Source organism: Leiobunum rupestre, chromosome 4 (genome assembly GCF_980474605.1).
Source record: "Leiobunum rupestre chromosome 4, qqLeiRupe1.1.hap1, whole genome shotgun sequence".
Classification (NCBI taxonomy): domain Eukaryota; kingdom Metazoa; phylum Arthropoda; class Arachnida; order Opiliones; family Sclerosomatidae; genus Leiobunum; species Leiobunum rupestre.
The window spans coordinates 10,412,163-10,419,421 of record NC_143387.1 but is presented as its reverse complement, the minus strand read 5'-3'; the positions used below and the strand labels follow the sequence as shown (position 1 = coordinate 10,419,421).

The 7,259-nt window shown below is 33.9% G+C and overlaps 1 non-coding gene across 1 annotated transcript; it reads right to left on the bottom strand.

The window, feature by feature from the left end:
- Positions 1 to 5,259: 5,259 nt before the first annotated feature.
- TRNAH-GUG (transfer RNA histidin (anticodon GUG)) lies at positions 5,260 to 5,331 on the bottom strand. The gene has a single exon. It is a non-coding gene; the product is annotated as a tRNA-His (tRNA).
- Positions 5,332 to 7,259: the final 1,928 nt, after the last annotated feature.

Here is a 7,259-nt window from a genome sequence, read left to right as displayed (position 1 = left end):
TTTTCCACTACAATCAAACTACACTTGTGACGAACGTGATGTATTCCCAATAGGGCCGAACTCAGACTAGATAGTTTGTAAGAGTCGAGTGATGTGACATCTATTGTCAGCTTCTATAAACTTTGAAAGTACTTCCAAATATTGGTCTTTAGATATAATATTATCTATTTTACGAATTATTACGGATAAGAGCTTACAAGGCTGTTACTAAATTAATATTTATTTAAAATATCAAATATTTTAGTAATTATTACTAATATAAAACTTACGTTAACATAAACGGATGGCACCACTAAAATTTATCAACTCTCGTAAGCTGACGAATATTTTAAGTAAGCCTTTAAGAGTGCTGTTGCATATAAGTGGAGGGTAGAGATAGGTGCGCTAGCCTCTTCGTACAAATACCTGGGCAGTAAAATGCGTCTCATTTTCTTACGTTGCTGTTTCACAATTATTTCTAGATTTCGAATTTTGGTAAAGTCCACAATTCTTTCAGTGGTCTGGGGCCATTGAATGACAAACTCAAAGCATTGGAGCCAGGATACGTTAATTCCATTATTCCTAAACTGAAGGATATGGTGGACACTCTAATTCACGGGCCGTTAAACAAATCTTTCGCACAAACTCCTTTCCCCTTGTAATAAGATTTCAAAGCTTCAAAACTATAATAAAACGCCATGAAATTCCAAAATTACAATTATTGTTTGTATCCGACTTGCCAATAAAAAAAATGTAAAGTACGCCGATAAAGCCAATTTTTTTTAAATAAGCGGTTAGAAAAAATACCAAGAAGTATGGCAAATATAAAAAATTGAAATTAAAAATCAAAATGATTTTGGGAGCTAATAGCTTAAATGAAACCGGTTCAGCAATTTGTCTAGAAGTAGTAATACAGAGAGTCAGAACATACTTGTAAAAGCGTTATGTTTAAAAGCGCTTGCTGCTTAATATTTCAATATAGATGGGCACGTTCAATTTCACACGCGCCTCTTGACAGAAAAAAATTCGCGAACGCTCTCAACTTTTGCCTTACGAACAAAACTAACATAAATGCATGACTATTCATATTCCGTGACTCGCGCATGCGTGTAGGGGAGGAATGCAAAATAGAGTGGCATTTAATGAAACGCCTATTAAGCTTTCGTACAACACAGCTCCCCAGTATCCAAATATGTCCAATGCTAAATTTACTACTAGCAAGGACGGTAATATACTACTCAGTTTGGGTGCAATTTAAAGTCGGAGCTGAACCAGAAGGTCCATTTCCAGAAAAGGTTCGGAAAGAAAATTAGTTTTAAAAGAATAGGAAGTGTCAAATCAAGGAGATAAACCTCTGCGATTTCCATTAGAATTAATATTTTGTCCATTTTGGTAGTAGTTTTAATTGACAACAAATACCCTGTTTGCGATGGTAATTCAAGCGAAGTGAAACGGTGGAAGTAACAAGTGCCACCGGTACAATAATTAGAAAGATAGTCAACGTGGTTATGGCAATTAGTTAAGGTACGGAAACCCTTAATACTAACATTTTCTACGGGATACAATTCGCTCAACCTACAATTGGAGATCTCCGATTTAAACCACCAGTCAAACCCTGGGTTGGTAAGAGAATGACCTTCGAACAGCCCAAAAGTGGCTACCAATATATGCCAAATTTCCTTAATATTACCATGAATTTTGGGAAATTGTCAGTAGATGGTCTGTATAGACTGTATTTAAACCTTTGGGTGCCAAATCCGGTCCCGAAAAAGGTGGCAGTAAGGGTATTTATTTACGGAGGAGAGTTTTCAAGTGGTTCTTACACTTACGAGGAGTGTACCCGAGGTGTTAATCACCGATTTTGATGAAACTGGGAGTTCGATAATAAGATAATTAATGAGAGCAGACGACAAACAATGAAGGAGCTGGAGAAAAAAGATTTGCTCATGGGAATTACTAACGACCGAGGGGCTGATCACTCCCCGTAATCGGTGTACAAGCCTGTAGCTTTGACTGCTCTAAAATTATTATAACAAAAACAGTTGTTGATATCCATATCATATTACTACAAAGAGCACTGCAACGAGATCAAAGAATTCGCCGAAGACATTGCTGCCGCTCTGGTTGCGAGAGACTACTATTTCACGTGTACCACTACCGAGCTGGCTAATGACTTGTCCGAAGCAGGGTTCCCAACGTTTTTTCACCATTTCAAACAGGCATACTTCTCAACTGACCTCCTACAACAGTTTAAAAATTTTGCATAACCTTTTGAAACATCCTGTAGATTGAGTTTTATTAACTTGTAAGAGCTCTAGATAAATAATTTGTTCGAAGATACATATCTAAATTAGGAATTTTGTGCATGAGCCATAAGTATAATAGCTTAATGAATATAAAAAATGAATATAAAATTGAATATAAAAAATGAATATAAAAAACAAATATCAATAACCAGTAACATAACAATGTCTACCTCTTTATCTTTTTACATTAAAAATGTATGGGAAGAAGGTACGCCATGAAATTATAATAAACGTTAATCTATTGTAATTTATAATTGGTATTCCTTTAACGAATAGACCTTAGACTAGATGTTTTTCAAATCATATCTGAATATCACGTATGGATTCTTGAAATATATACCTTTTTTGCGTTTGAAAGACGAACAATCTGTTGGCCATATTTAAAAAATAACGCTTATTACACGAAAACTTCTGATTGATACATGCAAAATAAGCGCTTGTTACACGAAAAATAACACTTTATTATTTTAAATAAAAAACTTTTGAAAGAGTTAACCGTGAATAAAAACTCAGAACAGCCACCAACTAATTTCTTTAAAGAATTATCGATTTTATAGTACGTCAATAATTAATGATCGAGAAAATGAAATTATAGTATACCGCGGAAATTGGCTAGAGATTATAGAAAAGTACCATAATTATAGGACGTCGGGCAACACTAATCGTACGGTGTTTTGTGTAGTAATCTGTGACGTTAATAATATCATGGCTGCCCTTTCAAAGTGGGGCTTAGCTACAACGTATTATTAAATATGATTGACGTTGTCCTCATACATTAATATTTCATCTTGTTATATATTTTAACATTTAATTTGATTACTAGTGGAACCCTCTCACTTCTATGCTAAATATTTAGTTGTTAACGGCTGACGAAGGACCTCGGTCCGAAAGCTCTCAAGAAAATAAATAAAATATTTTTAACCATAAAGTATCAGTCCCTTTGATATTTTATTTTGTAATTTTAAATTAACCATGGATCGGAAATTAAACATTTATAATTTAGTTGTTTTTCTTCAATGCATACCATTTCTATACGCATGGAGAAAATACAACACGTCAATTTTCTCACGTTTTCATGCCAGAGCTGACAGAAATTAATGACAAAAAAGAAAGGGTCTAGAGGCCCATTTTCACGCTCGCGTAAAGCAGTAAATGACGCGGGATCAGAAAAGCGACGGTAAATTTTCCAACTTCCGTTTCAACTTTCTGCTTTCTAATTTTGGTTTAAATGTAAAACTGGTTTTCACGATGTATTTTCTATGTAATGAAATAGAGACTTACTAATGTTGGACGAATGTATTTTATTTTGGGCAAATATTTAGTAAAAATAATAACTTTTGATTTATTTTATTTTGTAGAATAATGATTTTTAATTGATTTCAATTTTATTCAAAAATTGTTTTATGATAAATTCATTTAATGTTTTATGATAAATTCATTGTTAATAAGGCTTAGGCATATTCATATTAATGACAAGTTTTAATTTCCATATAGAAGGGCATCATTTCATTTGAGAGCAAACTAAGTATTAATTATTAATTGAATTGATAGTTAATTACGTGAACAAATTTTAAAAACTGTACCCAAATATTGGGTACGTTCAGTAACGCAAATCTGGGAAATATCGGTTTGTACTTGATGTTTGCTTGATGAGCGCTTGTCGTCATAGTGACGTAGGAAGCTACTGAACGATGTTATTTCTAGTCAGCGCTGTTTTTAAGCATGGCGGCTATTAATGTTACAGGGCCCGAAAATCAGAAGTAGATAAAAAAATTATTTGCAATAACCAATGAGTTGGAAAATGACGAAATTGTGGACGACAATATTTTTTATTGTTGCAACGATCAACAAACGTGCGAGACCTCCTCCAGCACCCTAATTAAGTTATGTTTCTTAGGGAAGGACACTATTCGCGCGATTTCATCAAATTCAAACTTTAAAACAAGTGGTACCTTCTTCCATAAAATCATCCCCAACGGTCATACCCCAGGTCGGCTTATAACTGGCCACACTTTAAAATATTCATTACTAAAAACACGACCGCAGTAGACCAAAGAAACCTCTGCAAAGGGAATTAATGAGAACAAGATAAAAACAAACCATTGAGTGCACACAATCCCCTCGATGTGTTAGGTATATCATGCGTATAATTTTACTATCTGAGAAGCCCGCCCTCAACGAGCTGCTTAGGTTTTATGGGATGTAAAAATTATTTATTCAAAAGAACAATTACTTGTTTATATAAAATATGTTGACATCATCCTCAAAACACAACCCGCTAGTTCATACATTAAATGTAACAATAACAATTTAATCTCTTTGAACCCCTGAATATTAAAGAATGGGTCAAACCGAGCCATTGGCTTTTCCGCGAAACACAACGGTAGGAGGCCCGCGAATTAGTACATGTATATGACCCGCGGTCCACAAGCCTTACTTTCCTCATTCTGAACAGATGTGGCCAATTTAAGCTTTCAAGGGCAAAGGGTGTGGACGCCTATAACGAGACATGACATACAAACTTTTGGAAATTTATATTAGATTGCACAAAGTACGTGTACTATAGTATCAGCAGCTAGATATTATATAGGTATACGTTAGAAGTCTGTGTTGACTCTGACGATTCCCAAAGTAACTGACGTGTTTTACAGAAGAGATTAGAGTGGTACACTGTATCTTAACCTCAGTTGCACCTTTTTCAACGTACGTAGTAAATTCGTGAGAACTAATTGGGTTTTTTATAAATAAGAAATTTGGGTAATTTTTCTATAGACCAAGAAAAATCAATGAATTTCGACGTATTGTTTATAGGTATATTTATCGAGCACTCTATATGATAAAGAAAACATTTAATTTCTAAATAATTATATAAGATTTAATAGAAAGTAAAAAGATACAACTTCTCATCCGTTATTTCGTAAAAAAATGCAATAATAAATCATATAATAGCACCAAATTTAAAAAAGGGTTTCTATGCCGTGACCAGGATTCGAACCTGGGTTATTGCGGCCACAACGCAAGGTACTAACCACTATACGATCACGGCTATCCCCTCCACGTTCCCGATGTCTTCAATATCCTCTCAAAAATAAAGGTTTGAAATGAGCTAGAAATAAATATAAAATAACTGAAGCGCGACCATTTGTAAAGGCTCGTTCACACGTGAGTATGCTTCCCTGTTTGTCGCGTTTCGTCTGCTTGAAACAGAGGTGCAATAGGAAAAGTTTCAAACGGTAAAAAGAGACGAGACAAAATTCTTCATATGGGAACAAGGCTGAAGACGACGGCACGGCCGGTTACTTCTCGCACTGTACAATGGTATAATTTCAATGTGATATCTTTTAAATAACACAAATGTTCACCTCTCGTAGAAATTAATTACTCAAATAATTTTTATCCCTGTTCGATCTGGGAAGGTCAGTTGCGAGTTGTGGCCATTATTTCACTACGAATCTTTTTTAACCGACTGCTGTGAGTACGCTACAATTGGAATTTGTGGGTAGGGATGAAATACGAAGATTTATTTTAACATACCAAAAGACCAATTTTGGTAACTACTATGTTCGCGACATGAAAATAACGTAACATTAGAATATGACTTTAGCTATGGTTAAAACATGTACTCTCCAAAATCAAAGGATTAACAGAACTACCAATAAACCACCTATACTAAACCCCATTTCGATGCCATTTTAAACTTTACTTAATTGTGTGGCATCTACCATGACCCTATTACATCGGTTTAAACTCAAAGCTTATCCCAATTCATTTCATGTTACCGAACCTACTTATTTTACATTGCTGGTTCATCTTTTAAAAGCGTTTTCATAAAATACCAAGAATATGTATACATCGGACAAACAAAAGGAATTTTAAATATAGACTAAATGAACACAAAAATGACGTAAACATGCTAAAGCCTACTGTTCACTCTTAAGCCATGGCGAAACATATCGCAAAAAATCCAAACCATTCTATTTTATTTGAAGATATAGTAAAAGCATATGCAAATTAAACAACTATTGAAATGATATATTAGGGAATCTCATGAAATTTTAGAAGTTAAAAAACAAAACAAGTTTTTAATAGAGGTGAAGGCCCCAGCAGCGATGTTGCTTCAATTTGGTATGTCTATACTAATTTCTTATCTATATATAACTCTATCAATTAACTATTTACTTCTTGTTGATTTGTAACATTTCCTCACATCAATTGAATTTACATATGATGATGGACGCGACGGGTTCTGAAACTAGTCGTGTTGTTTATTTTTAACAAAATATTGTTTGTCACTACGCAACAGTGGTTTTAAATTTGATAGTTATAGTTTCTAATGCGTAGGGTTAGTATAATTTGACGAACCAAGAATATCGTTATTGCGAATGACTGTGCACTGTTGAGATAATCCGTGGAAACCATGGTGTAGTTTTTCCCCACCACCTGTGGATGTTTTGTTAACGCGTAATTTCCGGAAGTCAACGATAAACGGGGCTGATTTAGTTGCATATTTATGAGAATTTGTATAAATAATTATATTATTGAAAATAGTAAAAAATATATTATTGGTATAAAATTGGTTTTTTCTTTTTTATAAAATGACATTAGCAAGCTTGCTGACTCACTGTTAAAACATACATTGAAATAGATTATAGATTTATATGTTTGCCAAATTTTACATCAAATATCTCCGTTCAGAATGAAAATAAAATTTCAGCCTTCTTCACAAAATGGGAGCGACTCAGTTCTTGCTATTTTCAAAATATAATTCCAATCGCTTGATATTTAACTATTTTTTATTATTAGTTGTATTGAGAACTTTCCCTAAACCTTTCCTTAAATATCTTTGAATCTACTGGAAGCAATATCAAGTTAATTATCGTCAAACAAAACCAGGCTTATTACCACTGTTATGCTAGTGTTGGTGTAGACCTTTTTCTGAACGCATTATGTTTAAGAGCACTGTTGAAATAAAAG